The sequence below is a fragment of the Triturus cristatus genome, chromosome 4_1 (assembly GCF_964204655.1).
Source record: "Triturus cristatus chromosome 4_1, aTriCri1.1, whole genome shotgun sequence".
Taxonomy (NCBI): domain Eukaryota; kingdom Metazoa; phylum Chordata; class Amphibia; order Caudata; family Salamandridae; genus Triturus; species Triturus cristatus.
The window spans coordinates 476152807-476177606 of record NC_140585.1 but is presented as its reverse complement, the minus strand read 5'-3'; the positions used below and the strand labels follow the sequence as shown (position 1 = coordinate 476177606).

Below are 24800 nucleotides of genomic sequence, written 5' to 3'. Positions count from 1 at the left end.
GTTGGAAAACACAAAGGCAGTTTTAGGGAAAAGTGAAAACAGTTGTGCAAAGGTGTCCTTCATAAGCATTTCCAGACCTACCCCAGTCAAAGTGCCTAGGTCATTGCCACCACAGTGCACTATTATGAGGTCAGGGTGTTGGATTTGCATGAAGGATTTCACCAATGGCATCAATTGGTGCCACTTTAACCCTCTCTGACCAATCCATTTAATGTCTACATTTGGCAAAGCAAGGTCTCTCACCATATCTGTTTTCTCTGCAAACTTTTCACTCCAGAAGACATATCTGTGCCCTACAATCCACACTGTGAACATCTTCAAAGGAGAACTGGATGCACTCAGGAGGTGTCTTTCAGTAGAATGGCAATATGAAAAGAAAGACAGTTTGGAAATGGAGGCATACATATTTTTTTCAAAACAAAAAGAACTGATTGGCTGTTTCATACCATTCTAGAATAAAAACTAGGCTGTATGTGTAAACTAATAGAAGCATGTTTTGTATTGGTACAAAAAAATGTGTTACCAAAGAACAGTACTATGGATTTGCTGTTAGGTTTGAAAAGTCAAGCACTCTTGCTCTGTGGAATTGAAACATTGTGTGGCGAACTTCTGACCTAACTCCACACAGCAGTGTTCCATGAGCTGTTGCTATGGTAGCAGGCAGAAGTCAAGTTGGGGGAAGGGTACTAGGCAGAAGTCAAGTTGGGGGCAGGGTACTTTTGGAAAAGGGTTGGTTTTCAACCAATAGAAATGTGTGATTACATTTGAAAAAAAGGGGGAAGCACTGAGATTTGAAACTTACATGTATATGTGTGGAAAAATAGAGGGAAAGTTTGCCATTATCTGGTTCTGCTGAGAGGAGAGAGGTGAACACAACAGAGATCCTGGCTCTGATAATCTGCTGTTTGAGTGTCACATTTCTTTCACAACTAACTAATTTTAAAGGTGAGTTTAGAGTTTGAGAGGGGATGTATGTGGTAACTTAAGAAATGAATAATAGAAATGGAAATTCTTTTTGTTGTAGTTGCGTTTATCATTTTCTGTTTTGGGAGAAATTTAAATGTGAGGAACATGTAAAATAATATGGAGTATGTTTTCACAATAAATTAAGGTGTACTGGAAAAAAAAAGAATAGTTTAAGGGTTTGAGGTTGGACTCAGTAATGCAAATACATTCAGCATCACTAAGGCTGGTTGCCCTTGCTGGAGTGTAGGCAGCCACCCAGGTTACACATGGAGGTGGTCTGAAAAAGAAGTTTGGACATGTGCATTTAAGAAAATCGAAAAAAGTGGTTTCATAATGTGTCAGTCTGTAAAAGTGATTTTCACTTGCCCAAAAAAAAAAGAGCAGTAAGTGTGCTTTCAAATTGGCAAAGAAATTTCGTTTTGGGACTAATGTGAAAACATGACTCTGTGTGCAGAGAGGAATTATAGGCAGAGATTTATTGCGTATTGCTCTGGTGATTTCACAGTTGCATTAGATGGAAAGGGGGAGCGATTTTTTGGGGGAAGAAGCAGACTCTTAGCACACACCCATGTGCTTGCCATGTATAATCATGCACAGTATTTACAAGCGAGTGGGGTTTTCAGGTTTCAGTCTGTAATGCAAATACATTCAGCATCACTAAGGCTGGTTGCCCTTGCTGGAGTGTAGGCAGCCACCCAGGTTACACATGGAGGTGGTCTGAAAAAGAAGTTTGGACATGTGCATTTAAGAAAATCGAAAAAAGTGGTTTCATAATGTGACAGTCTGTAAAAGTGATTTTCACTTGCCCAAAAAAAAAAGAGCAGTAAGTGTGCTTTCAAATTGGCAAAGAAATTTCGTTTTGGGACTAATGTGAAAACATGACTCTGTGTAGAAATAGGAATTACAGGCAGAGATTTATTGCGTTTTTTTTTGGTGATTTCACAGTTGCATTAGTAGGAAAAAGGGGGAGCGATTTTTTGGGGGAAGAAGCAGACTCTTAGCACACACCCATCTGCTTGCCATGTATAATCATGCACAGTATTTACAAGCGAGTGGGGTTTTCAGGTTTCAGTCTGTAATGCAAATACATTCAGCATCACTAAGGCAATATATTCTGAAAACAGCAAAAATAAGGCAAAAATATTTTTTGAAAAATATGTAAATATGTGTACTGTATAATAAAATGTTTTAAAAATATTAATACTTTTTTTTTTCTTTTTTTTCAGATTGATATAGAAAAATTTCGAAAACTAGAACCATTTTTAAAGCTATTTTTTTAAAAACAAATGAATAAATATTTTTTTGAGTGGGTATGGTAAGTCAATAATAATAATTGTAGTCTCTCAAGGACCTTGTAATGTGATAATTGATTTTTAGTGTTTTTTTTTTTTTTTTTTTTAAAGTACGCGCACCGTACGCGTACGGTAAAAAAAAAAAAAAAAAGTTTTTAAAAACATATGTAAAAAAAAGATGAAAGATAAGGTTGGCTCTTAAAAGAACCGTTGTGTTCATGCAGGGACAGAGGAAAGAAAGCATGGAAAAATTAGTCTCTGTGACAAGTGTGCTGATCTATTTTGTTGTTCACTAGGGAAACACTGGTCTCCCTATGACAAATTAGATCATGACAAGAGGCACATCGAATATCAACCCTCAGAAATCGAGGGTTAATTTCCAGAGGGCCAGCAGAAGGAGATGCTCCCCCCACAGATGAAGGGCTCACCTGACCTGCAGAAGAAGGAGTCAGCCCTGCAGATGATGGTCCAGGCTGAGCTGCTGTGGATGTACTTGCTTGTCTTTCTGAAGAGTTACCTCCAAAAAGATGACCATGTGTCCTTCTGTGTACATCCTGGAGGTGTCTCTTCATGGTGTGATTCCCAAAGGAATACTTCCTGTCAGGATTACCTCTAGAAAGTACACGCTGACACAGCCTGCAAGTTACTAAGGGTGCATTCACCTTTTGCTGGCCTTCAGGAAAAGTAAAATAATCCCATACATAAGAGGGCTTTTGTTTCCTCGATCTCTGCCTCAAGACAGTGCTGCTAGTGCTAGCCTCACTCTCAGAAGAGCTCTGCTGTTCTGCCATCGTATCCCAAAGACAAACCAGCTCCTTCTCCCAAGGGATCACAAGCAGAAATGAGGGGAATGGGTGTGGTGTAGGAGAGTTCTAGAACTGAAAGTAGTTTCAACCAATCAAAAGTTGTGTTTCATGATCACATGACCTACCGTACGCTTACGGTACGCTTACGGTACGCTTACGGCAAAAGTGCGCATGCGCGTAAAAAAGACACGCGCTTGCGCGCATGCGCATAACAGTCACTACCCGACACTTCCGCGTAACGTGCGCGTGTAGCGTACACGCGTACGCGTCCCACGCGGAGGACGCGCGGCTACGCAAATTGCGTAACTATACGCAAACAGCGTAGATAAATTACGGACGTTGCGTAAACCGTACGCTTACCGTAAGCTTACGGTACGCGTACTAAAAAAAAAATTAAAAAAAAGGAAAAAATGTATTGCTAATAAATTTTACATGTTTATTTTATAAAATATATTAAAAAAAACATATTATAGAATTTTAAAATTTTAACCATAGTCTTTAAAAAAGGATAGAAAATTAAAATAAAAATATGTTTAAAAAAATAGAAGAAAAAAAACAAAATTAGCATTTAAAAAACCTTGCAAATTCACTGAAAAAACCATGGGTTTCACACACGTTATAGTTAGGACTTAGCATTTAAAAAACCTTAGAAATTCAGTGAAAAAACCATAGGTTTCACACACGTTATAGTTAGGAATTAGCATTTAAAAAACCTTAGAAATTCAGTGAAAAAAACCATAGGTTTCACACATGTTATAGTTAACTGGACATTTTACTCGTAAAAAACCATTGAAATTGCCCCGTTATAGTTAGTTCAGCTAACTATAACTCGCGCGCCCGCAATGCACTGCTGATGACGTCACATATTACATCACTCATGACATGGTCAGTGACATCACTCATGACATCACTGATGACATCTCAAATGACATCACTGATGACATCACTGATGACATCATCCTTGTGATAGAGTGGCAGACCTCCTCTTCCCCTAATATAACCTTTGATACACACAATCAAAAATAGAAATTAAAATTTTAAAAACAATGGACATACCAATACCAGTTACAACAACCTATACAGTAATTCTAAGATCCAAATACACATCCACTCATTCACCAACAGTCCTATACAGTCACTCATACATGTACTCACTCATCATATGTACTCATACACATATACATCCTGTTACACAATGCCACTCATCCATAGAGGTACTCACACACATAGTTAGTCATGCTAATAAAGAATCAAACATACATTTACTTGCATATACAGTTATACACACACCACCACACTTACTTCTACGGAAACTTACACATACTTAGTCTTTTAAACAATCACTTATAGAAACACATACTTATTCATACAGGAACTCTTTCAATCTCTCACTCTCACATATACTCACATATATACACCAATAGTCACATATACTAGTTTAAAACATATGTAGTTAAACATAAAGACACTATTGAGACAGTCATTCACTCACTAACACACCCATACATACACTCATCCACCCATACAGTCCTGCACACATGCTGTCTTCAACACATACAAACAATGAGTCACTCATTCATGCACCCATGCACTACGTAATACCCCTCACCGAACCAGACACTCACACTCATACTGATACTCAAAAAACCAACTAATAACCTATTTAGACACTCATGTAGCTACACACCAACCCATGCAGCCACTTATACACAAAGTGAGAGACTGATACAGATATTTACATATTTAAACATTACTCACTAAGCCATGTATTCACTAAGATACACTTAATCAGTCAGTAATACAATCAATTTTTCAAAAACAATTCATCCATTTAGACACTTATATACCCATTTATTCTTCCATCGACCTTGAGATATACATATATAAAACATATTTAATTTTCAGAAAAACACACATTCACTGGATGATGTCATCAGTGATGTCATCAGTGATGTCATTTGAGATGTCATCAGTGATGTCATGAGTGATGTCACTGACCATGTCATGAGTGATGTAATATGTGACGTCATCAGCAGTGCATTGCGGGCGCGCGAGTTATAGTTAGCTGAACTAACTATAACGGGGCAATTTCAATGGTTTTTTACGAGTAAAATGTCCAGTTAACTATAACATGTGTGAAACCTATGGTTTTTTTCACTGAATATATATATATATATATATATAGATATATATATATATATATATAATGTTTAAAACTACTGCTTAATGACAGCCCCGGCAGTTGCTTGGTTACAAATTCACCATTAGGAGTGCAGCTCAGGCGCGGTGCGTCCATTGGGGCGTTGCCCCCCCGCCCCCGCACCCGCCCGCAGCTCCCTCCTCGGTGTCTCTGAACTTAGTTTACCTAAGTTCAGAGACGCCGAGCGTGGGGACAACTGACAATGCATGTCAGTCAGCATGACGTTGGACCGTGGGCGGTCCGGCGTCATGTTGACTGACATGCATTGTCAGACAAGCCATGGAAAGGCAGCACGAGTGGGCATGGAGAGTAATTTTTAGCCCGTGCCCAGTCATGCGTACTTGTGTTTTTACTGCCTTGCACATGCCCATTAGGAGCCCCTCGGTCTCCTAATGGGCAGGCGGCGGGCGTAGCGTAAGCTGTGCCCTCAGCCAATCCTGGCGCTGTAGCAGCGCCAGGATTGGCTGAGGGGTTGCCACACCAGTGCTGACGTCGTGACGTGGTGTTCCAGTTTGAAGGTGGCAGAGGCGCCAACGCGGACGGCGGACCAGGAGCAGAGGCGGTCAGGTAAGTTTTTCTTTTCATTTTATTCACTTCTCCCGCTGCTGGTGGTAGGTTTGGGGTGGTGTTTAGGGTTAGGTGGTAGGGTTGGGGTGGTGTTTAGGGTTGAAATTTGCTAGGGTTCCCGGAGTCTAGGGCTCAGGGCCCGATTCAGGTTCGTGCATAATGGTGGTGTTTATGTGGGTTTGCGGGGGGCTTGTGTTTGGGTGAAAAGTCGTACCCCTTCCAGTGGATGGATTTGTGTAATTCTTGCTGAGATTCTTTGGAATGGCTGGAACTAGTGTCCCAGTGTGTTTGAAGATGATCGAAGTAGTGGAAGTGCGATGTTATCCAATGGGCGGTGTTGGGGTGGTGGAGAAGTGGTTTTTAGGGGGTTCCAGTTGATCGACAGGAATGGGGCTGCAGTGAGTGGTGGGGAGGGGGAATTCATGGGTGTGCAGGAAGTTTGGGAGGAATCGATCGATGGGAAGGGTGTTTTTTGGCAAAGTCGAGGAAGGGAAAGAGCTGCCATAGGAGCCCATGTTAAACGTGAGTTTTGCATGTTTTTGGGGTTCGATTGTAGGGTGTTGCAGGTGGTTCCTAGTGGATTTGCTTAGCTGGGATCAGAGTTGGGAAGGTCTAATTTTGATTGCAAGTGTTTTGAAGAATGATAGAAACTGACATCTGTGGCCTCAGAGACACTTTCGGCGAATATCGCCTTTATCAATCTGAAAAAATGTGTTTGCTTTACCAATTCATTTAAATAATTGTCCATTTTATGTAAAAAAAAATAAGAAAATGAAACCAGCACTAGCCGCCTTTTATCAAGCTGGCGTCTTAGTAAACGTTGAATGCCCAGCCTCTCCTATATTACTATGTATGCCTACTGTTTTTATTGTGTATTCCTTGTAAATGATGTCTGTGCAAGTTTTGTAAAGCGCTCTGGTACCCTCAGGTCAAGATTGCAGTATATCAAATTTGAAAAATAAATACAAATGGATATCTCCTTATAACAAACATTCTGGATGTTGAAGAAAATCCATGGAGGGGAAGGTGTGTTTTGGGCCTAGTTTCAGAGTGCGTTTTGACACGACTTTAGGCCTTTGGGAGCTGGCGGTAATGCATATGTTTGGGATGTTAATTTAGGGTGTTCTGGCTTGGCAGCTTTATCTCCCACCTTTCCGCCGAAGTGGTAAGCTAGCGTCCAGGTTATGTTACGGGGCACTCCTCCAGCACTTTTACGCCCCGACATTTTCAAATGTCACCAGCCGCCCCTGGTGCAGCTAGAGGCATGACACTATTCTATTTCTGTTTTTGCCCAATAACATTAAAATATGTTCAGTGTACTTACAGCAATGTAAAACAAAAGCCATACAGGTAGAATAAATTCGAAGCTGGACTCCTATTTTAACTAAAAGTGCTTCAGAAGGCGATCGCACAGAATGTAATATAAACAGAAGTAAAAGAGAAAGTTGTCTGTGTGTACATAAAAAAATGAAAAGCACAGAATAAAATTCACTATAATACAGTTAAAAGGCACAGATTTAGAAAAAACATTTGCGTGCACTTTCGAGTGCTGGGATGTGAGGCAGTGTGCGCCCACCCTCCTTCTGTTTGAAAAGGCACTATTGACCTAATGAGCGGACGAGCTCTGGTTGATGCACCAGCGCTCAGTGAGTGGTACAGAGCCCTGAGAAGACTTTGGGCAGCATTTCCAGCACCCCCAAAAAGAATGTGCTGCTGTCTACTGAAGAAGGACAACTATCCTGAAACACGTGTCTAGAGATACACAGCACTGGCTGCACCAACAAGGGTGAAAAACTAAAGCCTGACACCGAATAAGGTGTTATCATGCACTGCATTTACTATGATGCATCGAGGCAAACAAAGTGCGGGGATGTGAGGCAGTGTGCGCCCACCTTCTCTCTGTTTAAAAACAAAAGCCAAACAGGTAGAATAAATTTGCAGCTGGCCTTCTATTTTAACTAAAAGTGCTTCAGAAGGCGATCAAACAGAATGTAATAAAAAAAAGAAGTCAAAGAGAAAGTTATCTGTGTGTATATAAAAAACTGAAAAGCACAAAATAAAGTGCGCTATAATACAGTTGAAAGGCACAGATTGAGAAAAAACATTTGCGTGCACTTTCAAGCCCTATATAGCATATAAATGAAATACAACAACCAGGAACTGCATAGATTATAAATTAGTGAAACAAAGATATAATCTAGGTTACCGTGTTTTAATAGTGAAACCAATCATGATTGTAGGTTACCGTGCTTTGTATTATATAGTGGTGTTTTAAACATAGGGAGAGTGTAATTCTAAATATGAGATGGTGGTTTCTGATGCTCAACACCAGCACCTAATAATCAACAGAAATACTTTACCTGCAGTTCATGACACCTGTATTTTTACTGCGTGTAGGGAAATGAAATGCTTTGCCCAAAATCACACCCTATTGAACTATATTTGAGAATGGAACCTGGTATCCAAGCTTGTACAGTTAGAAGTTTTGTCCTTGAAAGCACATTGACTTCCCATTAACACAAGTTGTGTGCTGCCTGTTAGGCAGGGTAAAAAACAGAAGAATGTTCTCTTAAGCTGCTGCCTAATAAAAGCGCCGGCAGTTACAAGGTTACAAATTAAGCATTGGGAGTGCGACTGGAGCAAGAAGTTTTGTTCTTTAAAGCACATTCCCTTTATATTTACAGGGGTTGTGTGCTGCCTGTTAGGCAGGGTAAAAAAAGAAGTATGTTGTCTAAAGCTGCTGCCTAATAAAAGCCCCAGCAGTTGTAAGGTTATAAATTAAGCATTGGGAGTGTGACTGGAGCCAAATGTTTTGTCCTTTAAAACACATTCCCTTCATATTTACACCAATTGTACCCTGCCAGTTAGGCAGGCAAAAACAAAATATATATATTGTTTAAAACTGCTACTTAAGGACAGTCCCGGCAGTTCCTTGGTTACGAATTAACCATTAGGAGTGCAGCTAGAGGCATGCCAATATTCCATTTCTGTTTTTGCCCAATAACAATAAAATATGTTCAGTGTACTTACAGCAATGTATGTGCCTTATAAAAACAAAAGCCATGCAGGTAGAATAAATTTGGAGCTGGACTCCTATTTTAACTAAAAGTGCTTCAGAAGGCGATGGCACAGAATGTAATATAAACAGAAGTAAAAGAGAAAGTTGTCTGTGTGTACATAAAAAAATGTAAAGTACACAATAAAATTCGCTATAATACAGTTAAAAGGCACAGATTTAGAAAAAACATGTGTGTGCACTTTCGAGTGCTGGGATGTGTGGCAGTGTGCGCCCACCCTCCTTCTGTTTGAAAAGGCTCCCTTGAGCTAATGAGCTGACGAGTTCTGGTTGATGTACCAGCGCCCAGTGAGTGATACAGAAACCTGAGAAGACTTTGGGCAGCATTTCCAGCACTCCCATAAAGAATGTGTTGCTCTCTACTGAAGAAGGACAACTATCCTGAAATACGTGTCTAGGGATACACAGCACTGGCTGCACCAACAAGGGTGAAAAACTAAAGCCTGACACCGAATTAAGTGTTATCATCATGCACTGCATTTACTAAGATGCATGGAGGCAAACGAAGGGCTGGGATGTGAGGCAGTGTGCGCCCACCTTCTCTCTGTTTAAAAACAAAAGCCAAACAGGTAGAATAAATTTGGAGCTGGACTCCTATTTTAACTAAAAGTGCTTCAGAAGGCGATCACACAGAATGTAATAAAAAAAAGAATTCAAAGAGAAAGTTATCTGTGTCTATATAAAAAACTGAAAAGCACAGAAAAAAATGCGCTATAATACTGTTAAAAGGCACATATTGACAAAAAAACATTTGTGTGCACTTTTGAGCCCTTTTTAGCATATAAATGAAATACGACAAACAGAAACTGCATAGATTTTAAATTAGTGAAACAAAGATATAATCTAGGTTACCGTGTTTTAATAGTGAAACCAATCATGATTGTAGGTTACCGTGCTTTGTATTATATAGTGGTGTTTTAAACATAGGGAGGGTGTAGTTCTAAATATGAGATGGTGGTTTCTAGTGCTCAACACCAGCACCTCATAATCAACAGAAATACTTTATCTGCAGTCCAGAACACCTGCATTTTTACTGCGTGTAGGGAAATTAAATGTGTTAGATTTGGGGGTCTCTAGTTGGCAGAGGTAGGTACCTTTGAACAAATAGGGACCCTTGCGTCTAGACAGGGTAAGGGGCTACACTCCTAAAATAACCCCTGCTCGCCCCCTTGGCAGCTTGGCACGAGCAGGCAGGCTTATCTCAGAGGCAGTGTGTAAAGCATTTGTGAACACTTACAGTATTACAGTGACAACACTACAAATGGACACCACACAGGTTGTATTATAAAAATAAGTATTTTTGAATAGACTTATCACAAGACCAAACGACAAAAATCCACAGTATTGTACTCAAAAATAGACTCTAAAATAGTAGAAAATAGCAGAGTTCTCTCAAGATGTAAAGGCGACACTTTACTCTCAAAGTACCTTGGATGCATAACGCAATGGAAACAAAAGGGTCGCAGGGAAGGTGATGCGTCGGTTCCTTACACTCAGGGGAGTAGATGCATCGGCTCGTTACTGCTGCGCAGGGGAGTTGATGCTCCCTTCCTTACTGTGTGGGGAGGTGATGTGTTGGTTTCTTACTGCTCTCCAGTACGATGCAACAAGATGGCGCCTCGCTGCGATACTCTTCTCCGGTAGGATGCAACAACATGGCGTCTTGCTCACGATGCTACAACGTTGATGCGATGCGTGCACGCCCGACGGCCGTGCGGCGGCTGGATGATTGTTGGAGCTGCGACAGGCCCTGCAACGCGCTTCTGCGGTGATGCGACGGCGACCTCTGCGGCAGCGGCACGCTTCTCCTGTGATGCACCACGCTTCGGCGATGCGATGGCGACAGCGGCAGTGGCAGCACGCTTCCTTGGCGATGCGACGGCAACTGCTGCGGCGGCAGCGCGCTTCTCGCCGTTGAGTATCGCTTCCAGCTCCCAGCGACATGCAGTCTCTCAGAAGGCCCAGCACAACAACAGGCACTTCAATTCCCAGCAAGGGAATTCCGGGAGGAGCTGGTTGGTGAAGTCTTGTATCCCTGAGGCTTTAGGCAGGAGGCAAGCTCAAGTTCAAGCCCTTGGAGATTCTTCTTCAAGTTGATGAAAGCACACTCAGTCCTCCTCTCCCTCCTTTCTTTGGCAATGAAGCAACCACTGCAGGCCAACCCCCAAACACACAGCACAGGGGTAGTCTCCTCTTTCAGCTTCCTGGTTCTTCTCCTCAGCAAAGGTTCGTCTTGATTCCCAGAAGTGATCTAAAGTTCTTGGGTCCCCCTTTTTATACACCAAAATCCTTTGTCTCTGAAGGCAGAGAGTGTCTGTACCTAGTCCAAACCAGTTCTGTTCAGTCCTGGAGCACCTTGTTTACTAGACTCCTTCTGTTCTTTGTCAGGGTGGGCCAAGGGTCCTCAGACACACCACAGGAGGTGGAGCCAGCATTGTGGAAGGCAGGCACAGCCCTATTCAGGCCCAGGTATTACTCCTCCCACCACTCTACATGCAGATGGGTCTATTCAGCCCTGTGCTGACTCACCATGTCTCTTGGAATCCCCCCAGCCCCGGTCACTCACAACACAGACATGGAATACACAACCTAGCAGAGGCAGGCTTGGATGGTTAGGCAAGAAAATACCTACTTTCTAAAAAGTGGTATTTTCAAACACAGAATGTTAAAACCAACTTTACTAAAATGTGTATTTTATCATTCTGAGTTCAGACATACTAAACTCGATTCTCTACCATGTTCCCTGGGTCAGTTAGGATTATAAATTGTTATAATCACACTGCCCATTCTGGCCTATGGGGACAGGTAGCCTTGCAATAGTGAAAAACTAAATTGGCTGTAATTCACTATCAGGACATGCCACACACATCAGGGTATGTCCTACCTTTCACATACAATACACCCTGCCCATGGGGGTACCTTGGGCCTACCTTAGGGGTCACTAACATGTAGAAAAGGGAAGGTTTAGGGACTGGCAAGTGTGTGCACTTGCCAAGTCAACATGGCAGCCCCAGGCTGCACACAGGCTCTGCAATGGCAGGCCTGAGACACACTTTACAAGCTGCTCCGGTGGGTGGCACAATCAGTGCTGCAAGCCCACCAGCAGCATTTGATTTACAAGCCCTGGGCACACGCAGTGCACTGTACTAGGGTCTGACAGGTAAACCAAATAAGCCAATCATGGAGTCACTAATCCATACATCAATTTAACATAGGGAGCACTTGCACTGTGGCACTGAATAGCAGTGGCACAGTGCCCAAAGCATCTAAAACCAGCAAAAATATCAGTGGCAACAGAAAAAAAAATGGAAGGGAGACCCACGCCAATGGTGCCAGGTCTAACAAAATGCTTTGCCCAAAATCACACCCTATTGAGCAACATTTAAGAATGGAACCTGGTTTCCGAGCTCGTACAGTTAGAGGTTTTGTCGTTAAAAGCACATTCACTGACCACTGTTGCATGCTGCCTGTGAGGCAATGTAAAAAAGAAGTATGTTGTCTAAATCTGCTGCCTAATAAAAGCCTCGGCAGTTCCTTGGTTACAAATTAAGCACTGGGAGTGCGACTGGAGCCAGAAGTTTTGTTCTTTAAAGAACATTCCCTTCATCTTTACACGGGTTGTGTGTTGCCTATTAGGCAGGGTAAAAAACAGAAGTATGTTGTCTTAAGCTGCTGCCTAATAAAAGTCCCAGCAGTTGTAAGGTTACATATTAAGTATTGGGAGTGCGTCTGAAACCAGAAGTTTTGTCCTTTACAGTAACATTCCCTTCATATTTACACGGGTTGTGCGCCATGTTTTAATAGTGAAACCAATATTGAATGTAGGTTGCCGTGCTCTATATTATATACCGGTATTTTAAACATAGGGAAAGTGCAGTGCTAAATATGAGCTGGTGGTTTCTGGTGCTCAACAGCAGCACCTAATAATCAACAGAAATACTATATCTTTGCTGGAAAATGCAAGCTCTCTAAGGGGGCGCCGAGGTCATTATCGTAAAACATTAACAAGCGAAAGAGAAAGCACAGTAACCTGACCCACGAGGAATGCAGCTGCCAGCCTGCGCATCTCTGCTCGCTCCCGAGAGCAAAACACCGTGGGAGTGAACATTAAAAACAAAGGTGGGCCATGCCCCCACCTTTAGCCATTTGCGTGCTTTCATTACTAAAAGACACACGCAAACGCCAATCCTATGTGTGGGAGGAGTCAAACCCACACAGTATCGTTTATAGTGCTTACAAGAAGCCTAGCAGCGCAGCGCATGCGCGCTGGCTCAGCCTAGACCTAAAAAGGAAGAGGAATGAATGTCGTTGATAAGAAGCAAGCAAATGAGAATTTCAAGAAAGCCAACCAAGGATAAGCAATAGAATGACACAAAGTCCAATGCAAGTATTCTGTATTGAATACAACAGGTCTTCCACAACTGAGAGCTATAGATGTCTTTATTTGAGACCTAAAAACTGCAGTTTTCTGTGTCTCAGCATTCTGCACATAGGTTTGTGTGTTTAATAAAGCGCTAAAATATCTTCACAGCCATGCTATAACTTCAGACTCTACTACGTTCACAGTTTAGAGAAAATGTTAGTCATAGCCACCAGATGTTATACAAGATTTCATTGACTGTGAGGTTTGCTAAGACTTTCCAATGCTAAAGTAATGGTGTGTGATAAATAAGCTATCTCTGACAGGCATCATAAGGAACAGAAACTTAAGCCCAGCAGACATGACTCCAATGACACATCTAGCAGCTAGTACCACCGTCATATTTGAGGTCTTTTTTCAAAGGAAATAGAGGTAAAAAAAAGCAAATGGGGTTATGCTACTGCCTCTGAACTGTCTGCGGTAATCTAATCTGGTTCTCATCATCTGACAGACTCCCGGTCCCCAAATCCTGCAGTAGAATCAGGGCAGCGTTTCATCTTTTCATCAAGACACACACCAGTGACTTATGGACGGGAAAGGTAAACAAAGCGATGATCAGTGTTGAGCCCCCAAACAAGCTGTTTGAAAATACAGATAGGTAAGGTATTCCCTGTTTGAAAGCAAATCTAAAAGCCCAATAATATCAAATTATAGAAGCAGATCTAAACCATCCCCCCCAAAAATACCACTTGGACCGTTCCAACTTTGGCATTGTGGATGCTTGACTGAAAAGTGCCAGCATACGGCTGTTTCTAGCACTGGAAGGCAAAAATAAAAGAAAGGACTAAAGTTGGTCACCGTGTTCAAAAGGTTGAGCGTTTTCTCCGAGCTTCGCTTCCGCAAGTTTTGTGAAATTGTGCAGAAAAAATGGTTTTATCTGGCGAAATGTGCAGGAAAAAAATGCCCTAGGCCAAGTACATTGATTGCCATGATATTATACCAACTTAACCTAATGGAATTATAATGTATAAAACATTTGTTTAAGGATAAACAAACATATTTTCCATCAACTATGTGACTCACCTACTTGGTAAATATTTTAATGTTGTTGGTTGTGATCAATACGATTTGAATCATTTGTGATCCGGGTTTAAGTAAAAAAAAAAATTACTGTTTTTGAAATATTTCCTTTTGGAGACGAACATAGGCATGCCTTACGGGTTGCAAACGTTAGATAGAGACTATTTGAATTTCAGTTTATAAAAGCCACTTCAAGTAGTGTCTGTCTCACTGTACTGTCGCAGAGTGACTATGTTATCAAATAGTTAAGAACACGTACTAGCTTTGTTGCTAAACTGAATAGCCAGGTTTCAAAACTTCAGAACATTTGTACTATGACCTCTCTTAACAGAAGGCTTTTTTCTAAATCTGCCACGGTTGATAAAAAATAATGTGTATGCAACAATACAAACGATTACCTGGCCATTTATTTCATGACACAGGCGATACAAATGCCTTACCGATACAGAATGTAGTACGAAAATGATTATTTTATGCGTATTACCATAACAGTGTATTTAATAATGGCTGACATTTTAAACGTACCGCGTTGGCAAACGATCTGTCTTCCTTGTACAGACGGCAACCGTTCATTGACAAGCAGGAAGTAAAAAGCCATTTTGTGGTTAAAGAGTAGTGTGCACACGCAAAAGCCGTAACCCATGCCACTGCGTGCCAGCGCCGAAATAATCTCAAAAGAACACAAATCGGTCCTGTTTAGGACCACAGCAAGCACCGCCTCTTACCTGGATATGAGCCCATGCGGAAATTGGTAAAGTGTATGAAAAAGCAAGCGCACAGTACACACATATCTAAAAACTATTTCATTTCCTGGTTTACAGGTTTTGGTTAACGTGCCTCGCCCGCTTCGTAATGCAGGAAAAACTCGTTTTTTTGTTGTTTTAAAAAAAAAAAATATTAACATGACTGCATTAAGGTTTTTGTAGTTTTAATTTGAGATAGTTATTTAGGAATAGCACGGCATGGTCCACAAGTGCTGCGGAGATATATAAAAGCGAGTATAAATCTAGCTTTACGTTATTGTATCAGCCTTCATTTACACACTCCTCACCCCTGCACAGGGCCTTATGTTTGTGGAGAGAATCCCAAGACAGACATCCATCTTGTAACCCCATCTTCACATAGCCCTTTAGCAAGAACAAAGAAAGTGGTAAGAACACAGACTTTGTGCTGTGTATTTTGAAACTTTAACCCCTTCGCTGCTAGCTCCCCCCCCCTCCCCTCCCTCCCCCCAGCCTGTTTTTAGGTCTCGCCTAGCTATTGCGTTTACGCAATCGCTATGCAAGACTCTAGTAAGAGGGGCATTTCAAAGTGCTCCCAAAAGTGGATTGCATGGCGAGCACACGCACAATCACGTGCATCGTGCTGCCATGCAATCCGTTGGGGGAAGCGCTTCAGCCCACTGGCGCGTGCACGTGTAGCCACAGCCTCGGCATCATACTTTAAAGGGTCCGCTCCCCCGCCTGGAATGCGCTCCCCCGCCCCCCCACAGCATGCCGAGAGATTGTTTTTTTGTGGAGCTGTCTGCAAGTGCTCCCCCTCACATCTCGGTTTCCTAACCGCAGGATAAAGATTGCCGTGCTTTCTCCCCCCTTTATTTTTTAATTAATCAGCTTTTATTTTCGTCACGTTTCTTTCCATAAATCAAAATTTCCCTCCATATATGCACCTTCTTTTCTTCTCGGCTTCCCTCATTCCAGGCCCCTACTCTCCTTACGTCTTCACCTCCTTCCGTCATTCCTCACATCCTCCATCACCTCTTCATTTATTACTTATTCCACGCTCCATTTTTCCTTTAATTTTTATTTTACTCCACTTCACTTCTCTTTCATCCTTTCTCTTTCTTTTCTTGCTGATTAATCCTGTTTACTATTTTTTAAAATGTATTTAATGCATTTTTACATAGCGCGGACTTTACCCGAAGGTGTCGCAGCGCTGTACAATAGAACCAGTTACGTTACATGAGAGAAATGTTACAAAATTGAACTTTACAAAAATAGACAGGAGACTAGGAGAGGTAGAGGGCTTGTGTGACCCTAGAGCACAGTGTGTCTGATCAGACCGCACTTCTGTATGGACCAGTCTCTCTTTAAAGGTCTGTACCTCAGCTCTGCAGTATTTTCAGCAGAGCGTGTGGCACCATTAAAGAGGGGGCAAAGCCCTCTCCTCTAAAGATGCCAGCACTCACTCGGCATCTTCAGATGGAAGGCTATAAACCACGCCCTCCTCAAGATTTCATGGGTATCAGAGACAATGAAATGCTCACAGTGTGCCTGGAAACAACCCAGTGAAGACCCAATCTGCCACACCAACATCTTGTACACAGTTCATTCCCCAAGCAGGAATACCTGCAGGGCACGCACCATCTGCCCATCTTTTCAAGTCTCACCTCCTTTCTATGATGACACTGGGCAACAGACCCCGCCTTCTGCGCCCCCTGTACACTGCTCTCGATTTCCCACTTCTTGTGCTGTGGCCTACCCATCATCCCTCCCTGTTTTCAATACCTGGTTCCAGTACTCGCCATCCCTTATTGTGTACCCCATTACTGTGCGCATGCGTGGATTGGAGCTAGGTTGACGCCACATAAGCAGCCTACAAACCTTGCCTGCCTGAGCCAACCATACCTAGAAACAGTGGACATCGGACACACGGGCACACCGCACTCAGGTCATGTGGGGTGATCAGACGGCCATGCGAGAGCAGCACCTGCCCTGCATATTTCACCCTCGGTGGAAACATATGAACTATCAATGTGGCGACTGCAGTGGTACTGTGGTCTCCCAGCAAACATACAGCTGTCTTCAACCAAAAATCCCAGTCAAATTCACAACACACTGAAACAAACAGTCCATGTACAGCAGCAAATGCACAACCTTTGGCAGATGAATGCATGCAAACACCACACACTCTGCTCCCGCTGCTGGGCATTATCATATTAGATCCAAGACTTTAAAGCATCCTGGTGTAAAATGTGCAATCGGACTGTACAGTCTGCACCTCCCAACTACCACATGTATGCAGCACTTAGAAAGATAAGCAGCAGTATGTGCACTGCCCTAACTCCAATTACAAAGATAAGCAGCAGTATGTGCACTGCCCTAACTACAATTACAAAGATAAGCAGCAGTATGTGCACTGCCCTAACTCCAATTACAAAGATAAGCAGCATTATGTGCACTGCCCTAACTCCAATTACAAAGATAAGCAGCAGTATGTGCAGTGCCCTAACTCCAAGTACAAAGATAAGCAGCAGTATGTGCACTGCCCTAACTCCAATTACAAAAATAAGCAGCAGTATGTGCACTGCCCTAACTCCAATTACAAGCCAGTAGTTGGCCGCATGTCCCACGCCCTCCTCCCTCCTCCCCCAGCACAGGGACAGGACCCGCGCCACGCTCTCTTTGAACCGCTTGGTGTGTTTCCAGCAGTCATCATTTCACCCTGGACAGCCCCCATGGCTGGGCACACATAGGACTGGTTCCAGCGGGAGGATAAGTCCAGCCTTTCAGCATACCCCATCCACAGTGACCCTCACTGACCAATGGAGACCGCAGGTGCTGCTGCACAAAAACAAGCATTTACAATGCAATAGGTCTCGCATTTGAGAACGTTTGCGCTATTGGCATTTTTAAATGACAACGCCTTTTATTTATATGTTGTTTTGTAAAACTGATAAATAAAAGGCACTGCCATTTACAATGCCAACAGCTTAAACTCTCGCAAATGCGAGACCTATTGCATTGTAAATGCTTGTTTGGCTATTTGGGATAGTTTGCGCTTTGGCCCCTGTAACGTTTTGACCACATGAGGTATCCACACCAAATTTGCGTCCTTTTCTTCCAACATCATGGGGATTCTAAAGGTACCCAGGACTTGTGGATTACCCTGGACGGGACCCAGGATTTAGCCAAAATACAGCTAAATTTGTTTTTTGGGGGAAAAAAGTGCTGCAAATGAAAGTGTCTGTTTTTTCCCCTGCAAATGGTATCAACAAAGGGTTTGTGGGGTTGAAATCACCATTTCCCCAGCTATTAGGGACTGACAGACTTTTGTCAGAAAACCAACATTTTTTAAACCGTTTTGGCATTTTACTGGGACATAGCCTATTTTTGCTATTTGTTGTGCTTTCAACCTTCTTCCAGTTAATGGTAGAAATGGGTATGAAAGCAATAATGGATCCTGGAAAGCTATACTTTTTAAAAAAGTAGATAAAATTCTAAACTCAGCAAGGGATCATTTGTGTAGATCCTTCAAGGTTTCAATATAGAAACTAACAGTTGAATATAAGAAAAATTGAAAATTAGTTGAAAAAAACAGCCATTTGTGCCACCGTTTTCACCTGTAACTTCTTCTAATTAAGACAACTGTTTGAAAGCAGTATACAGTTACATCCGCTGGACCTTTGTGGTTGTGGGGATATATAGGACTTGTAGGTTCACCAAGAACCCGACGAACCCAGAGCCAATAACTGAGCAGCGTCTTGCAATGTTTTTTATTATGTACTGGGTATTTACCAATTAATTTGGAAAAATATATACATGGAAAAATCGGTATGAAAGACACCTATGTATTTCAGAAATTGAAACAAAATATAGAGTTTAGAAACAGTAGATATTTGCACATTTCCAAAATTGTGAGTACCCATACTAGCATGAGAATTATAGGACATTTTTCAAAGTGGCTTCATTTTTACACATTGTCTTTCATTTGGAAGGCAGAAATGCATTGAAAATCAATAGGTAATAACAGTTGCTCTACAATTCTGTGTTACCCTAAGTCTCCCTATAAAAATGGTACCTCACTTGTGTGGGTAGGCCTAGTGCCCGTGACAGGAACCGGCCCAAAACGCAACGTGGACACACCACATTTTCACAGTGAAAACAGACCCTTTTTTTGCAAAGTGCCTAGCTGTAGTTTTGAACCCTAGCTATGCCAGCACCTAGGGAAACCTAGCAAACCTATACGTTTTTGAAAACTAGACACCCAGGGAAATCCAGGATTGGGTGACTTATCTGGCTCTCACCAGGTTCTGTTACCCAGAAGCCCTTGCCTGTCCTGGGTACTTGACCCATCCATGCGAGTGAGGTACCATTTTTATTGAGAGACCTAGGGGAACACTGGGTGATAGGAAATTTGTGGATCCACGCAGATTCCAGAACTTTCCACCACAGAAATTATAGGAAAATGTGTTTTTTTTACAAAGTTTGCGGTGAGAGGCACACAAGTCACCCCATCCTGGATTCCCCTTGGTGTCTAGTTTTGAAAAATGTACAGGATTGCTAGGTTTCCCTATGTGCCGGCTGCGCTAGGGCCCAAAATCCACAGGTAGGCACATTGCTAAAAACAAGCCTGTGGCTAGTGGGCTTTCTGCCGCCCTGGGGGAAAATCGGGGGGGTTGCCCCGATATGCCTCAAGGGGGGGCAGAAAGACTTGGCTAGTTTTTTAGGCGGGTGGGGGCATTGGTATGCCCCCCACCCCCACATATAAAAAAAGCCAGCGTACTCGCTGGCGCCTAGTGGGCTTTCTGCCTCCCCGGGAGCACATCAGGGGCTACTGTCCCCATCCGCCCCCCGGGGGGCAGAAAGACTGGCATTTTTTGGGGAGGTGTGGACATTGGCATGCCCATTCTGGGCTGACCTCAACCCTGAATTAAAAAAAAAATATTTTCTGAGGCCTAGTGGGCTTTCTGCCCCCCCCCCCCATCATGGGGCAGATAAGGGGCTATTTTCCCAATATACTTCTGGTAAGGGGCAGAAAGACCGTGGTAAATTTCTTTGGGATAGGGGCATTACCATGCCCATTCTGGGCAACCCCCATCACTACATCATTAAAAAAAGTCCTGGGTGCCTAGTGGGCTTTTTGCCCCCCGGGGAAGATAAGGGGCTACTGCCCCATCTGCCCCTGGGGGGGAGCAAAAATGCTGTTGCATTTTTTGGGGTGGGTGGGGGCTGCCCAAGATGCCTTACATAAAAAAAAGAATCCCTGGTTTCTAATGGGCTTTCTGCCCCCCAGTGGGGAAGAAAGACTGACATTTCATTGGGGGTGGGGGCATTGTCATTCCCATTTTAGGCAGCCCCCACCCGAACATCAACAAAAACATTCCTGCTTTCTAGTAGGCTTTCTGCCCCCGGGGATGATTGGGGGCTACTGCCACTGTTTGCCCCCTGGGGGGGCAGAAAGACTGACATTTCTCTGGGGGGATGGCATTGCCATGCCCTTTTTGGGCCGCCCCCATCCAAACATCAAGAAAAAAAACCTGGTTTCTAGTGGGCTTTCTGCCCCCCGAGGGGCAGATTGGAGGCTAGTGCCCCCATCTGCCCCTGGGGGGCAGAAAGACTGGATGTTCACTGGTGGTGGGGGCATTTTTGTGCCCATTTTGGACAGCCCCCCACCCCAACATCAATTAAAAAATCCCTGGTTTCTAAGGGACATCTGCCCCCCTGGGGGGCAGAGTGGGGGCTAATGCCCCTAATCTACCCCCCAGGGAGGGGGCACAAAGACTCATATGCCCCAAAAATATGGGTGAAGCACAGGCCCTTGCCCAAGGGGCCGCTCCCACCTCCCTGGTGCTAGTGGGTGGATCCCTGCTCTGGGATCGCCCTCCTGAGGTGATCCCCAAGCAGGGATCCATTAGGGAATGGTACCATTGGAAAGGGGAGATTCTCCCCTTTCCAATGATACCTCTCACATCTGTTTTGGTGCTCGGGGGCTAAGATAGCCCCGCAAGCACCGAAACGGAGAAACTGAAACTAAGTTTCAGTTTCGTTTTCATTGCAATGACGATAGCGTGCCATGCGTGCCATCGTCATTGCAAGGAAATACAAAAATAGGCTTGTAGAGGTTGGGGAAGCTCTTCCCCATCTCCTCAGGCAAAAAAATGGGAAATCCCTCTGCTGTCTGCAGCAGAGGGATTATCTGAGAATGTGCTCACACAGGAGCACTGGTGCTCATGATGGAACCATTCCGTCATGAGCTTCCAAAGGGTTAAAACTGCTTTTCTTCTTCCTGTGACTATTTTAATTTTTCTCCTAGTTTTCCCCATACTGTGCTAAGGCAACCCACCCCTTTTTATTTTACAAACTTAAAAGGCTAAATAGACCCCTTAGCCAGCCAGAGTGTGTTTAAGAGACTGCTTAATCTGTGTTGTAGTTGGGTTGTTTAAGTTGTGTTTGGAAAGTGTATCTAGTAGGTGTAGTGACCAGCTAGTCACTGTTCTAGTGTTTCTAAGTGTATGCATGTACCAGCCACTCCCAGAGGGCTGGCTTCCAAACCACCTGTTCTGCTTGGGTTTTCGGATCAGATAGAACCCGCTCATCAGAGCCTCACTGTTAGAAAAGGTAGACGGACCGGGAGGGTCGGCCGGGGTCAGGAGGAGAGGTCTCCGGGGAGAACCGTCTCCAGCGATCGTACAGACAAGTAACTTCCCCCCCACAGACAGATACCACACACGGATAAGGTTCAGTGTTCTTTATAAGCACTTCTTAAGGTACGGTTTGAATGGTACAAGGAGGTCTGGACTCAGGGGTCCCCTCGATTCGAGTCTCGCAAGGTAGGAAAGGGGGTAGCGGGACAGTCTGTTTACCAGTCAGGTAGTTCGGATGAGATGATGAGCTCACAATCCTCGAGCTTGGTGGTTAGGTGGTACGGGCCGCGGCAGCGCCAGCAGGTCCCGGTGATGATGGTCGTTACAACGGGCCGCGGCAGCGCCAGCAGGTCCCAGGAAGACGGTCGATGTACGGTCCGCGGCAGCGCCAGCAGGTCCCGGTGAAGATGGTTGTTACAACGGGCCGCGGCAGCGCCAGCAGGTCCCAGGAAGATGGTCGATGTACGGTCCGCGGCAGCGCCAGCAGGTCCTGGTGAAGATGGTTGTTACAACGGGCCGCGGCAGCGCCAGCAGGTCCCAGGAAGATGGTCGAGGTACGGTCCGCGGCAGCGCCAGCAGGTCCCGGTGAGGATGGAGGTTGCAGAAGGCCGCGGCAGCGCCAGCAGGCAGAACGATGGGTCACAAGAGCGGGCTACGGCAGCGCCAGTAGACCGTCAAGGCTGAGTTCACTCGGTGTCTCTCGACTCCAGGATACAACTGCCTTCCTGCTCCGGAGCTGCCCCAGTTATAGGGCTGGTGCCCTTTGATGTCCGGACCCTCGCACTTGGAGGTCGGAGGGTCCGGGATGAAGGTGTCCAGACACCCAGCAGGGGGTGGAGCCAGTGCCTGGGGGAGCTGGGGGCGATCGGCACCTGGCGGGGGAGAGCCTTTGACACCTCGTTCTCCCATTGACCTGCCAAGTGGTCCGCTCACCTCCTGGGTGGATGGTGGTGCCGGGATGTCGGGGCCGGCCAGGCCCGGGGTTGGGGTCGGGGTGAGGCCACGCGGCCGCGTGGTGCAGGGCCCAAGATGGAGGCTTGACCCGGCCGGGGAAGCCGGTGGGGCTGGACCCCGTGATGAGTAGTGGTCCGAGGGCAGAAGATCCGTCGGGAGACGGGGTACAGGTGCTTGTCGCGGGGGTATGCCTGGTGGGCCGGAGCTCGGGCCCTGTCGTGCGGGGAGGGAGCAAGCCCCCTGTGTGGCCTGTCCAACATGCGTCCCCCCCAGCTGAAGGCGGGGAGAGTCACCCATCTCCTTGGGGACTCTCTTCGTCGAGGCGGAAAAAGCGGGACAGGCCATCCGCGTTGGCGTGGTCTTGGCCTGGTCGGTGCTCCACGGTGAAGTCCATTCCCTGCAGGGAAATGGACCAGCGCAAGAGTTTTGGGTTCTCCCCCCGCATCTGCATCAGCCATTGCAGGGGTCGATGGTCGGTTTGTACCCGGAAGTGGGTACCGAAGAGATAGGGTCGGAGCTTTTTGAGGGCCCACACTACTGCAAATGCCTCCCTCTCGATGGTGCTCCAACGCTGTTCTCGGGCCAGGAGACGTCGACTGATGAAGGCCACCGGCTGGTCATGACCTTCGGGGTTCAATTGAGAGAGGACGGCCCCGATGCCGTGGTCGGAGGCGTCGGTCTGCACCACAAATTCCCGACTGTAATCGGGGGCCTGGAGCACAGGGGCGGTGCACAGGGCGGCCTTCAGCTTCTCGAAGGCCGCTTGACAATCAGGAGTCCAGTTAATCCGCTTCGGTTGGTTCTTGGACGTGAGACCCGTGAGGGGCCCCACGATGCTGCCGTAGTCCTTCACGAACCGCCGGTAGTAGCCGGTGAGCCCCAAGAAGGCTCGGACCTCGGTCTGGGTGACGGGGGGCTGCCAGGACTGGATGGCCGCAATCTTAAGTTGTAGGGGGGCCACCAGCCCGCTCCCCACTTGGTGCCCAAGGTAGGTCACAGACCCTTGGCCAATTTGGCACTTGCCGGCCTTAATGGTGAGACCGGCCCGCTGGAGGGCTTGTAGGACCTCTTGGAGGTGACGGAGGTGGTCGGACCAGTGGCGGCTGTATACAGCGATATCGTCCAGGTAGGCAGCGCTGAACTCTTCGAGCCCCGCCAAGACCTGGTTCACAAGGCGTTGAAACGTGGCGGGGGCATTCTTCATGCCAAAGGGCATGACCTTGAATTGATAGTGGCCATCGGGGGTAGAGAAGGCTGACCGTTCCTGAGCCCTGGGTGTGAGGCCGATCTGCCAGTAGCCCGCTGTTAGGTCGAAGATACTAAGGTAGCGGGCGGCCCCCAGCCGGTCGATCAGCTCGTCTGCTCGGGGGATGGGATGAGCGTCGGTCCGGGTGACAGCGTTCAAGCCCCGGTAGTCGACGCAGAATCTCAGTTCAGGTGCGGTGCCGGGGGCAGCGGCTTTGGGAACCAATACAACCGGACTGGCCCAGGGACTGTCCGAGGGCTCGATGACCCCGATCGTGAGCATCTTGGCCACTTCCTCTTGTATGCAGGCCCGTACCCGATCTGGTACGCGGTAGGCCCGGTGCCGGACAGGGGGACTGTCCCCGGTGTCTACGTCGTGCAAACACCAAGGGGTGACCCCGGGGGTGAGGGAGAACAGGGCAGCGAACTGCAGCAGGAGGTTCCGGCAGTCCTGGCGTTGCTCCGAAGTGAGGGCGTCAGAGAGCCGGACCCCGTCCACGGAGCCGTCATTCTCCTGAGTCTTCAGAAGATCCGGGAGGGGTTCGGAGTCTTCCTCTGCCCCACTGTCCGTAGCCATCAGGAGGCTGAGTTCTGAGCGCACAAAGTGTGGTTTGAGTCGGTTGGTGTGGAGGACCCGAAGGGGGTTCCGGGAGGTCCCCATGTCGATGAGGTAAGTGACGGGGCTTTTGCGCTCGACCACTTTGAAGGGCCCCGTCCACTGATCTTGCAAGGCACATGGTTCGGTGGGGGACATCACCCATACCTGCTGACCAGGCTCGAATTCAACGGAGGAGGCATTGTGATCATACCACCTCTTCATGTCCTCCTGGCTGGCCTCGAGGTTCGCCTTGGCCATCTCCCTGAAGCGCCGGGTCTGGTTTCGTAGGG

The 24800-nt window shown here is 45.7% G+C and overlaps 1 protein-coding gene across 10 annotated transcripts in view; it reads right to left on the bottom strand.

Annotated features, from left to right (window-relative positions):
- The window catches only part of PIK3C2G (phosphatidylinositol-4-phosphate 3-kinase catalytic subunit type 2 gamma), a 2048585-nt gene that overhangs the window by 1944535 nt on the left and 79250 nt on the right, over positions 1-24800 (bottom strand). Inside the window, exon 1 of one of the 10 annotated variants that reach the window (XM_085652679.1) lies at positions 14873-15026. The exons of 8 other annotated variants lie outside the window; for them this stretch is intronic. The gene's annotated coding sequence lies outside the window, so the exon portion shown is untranslated. Of the gene's footprint in view, positions 1-14872; positions 15027-24800 lie in introns of those variants that run through there. One more of the 10 variants, XM_085652680.1, reaches the window with a different exon arrangement.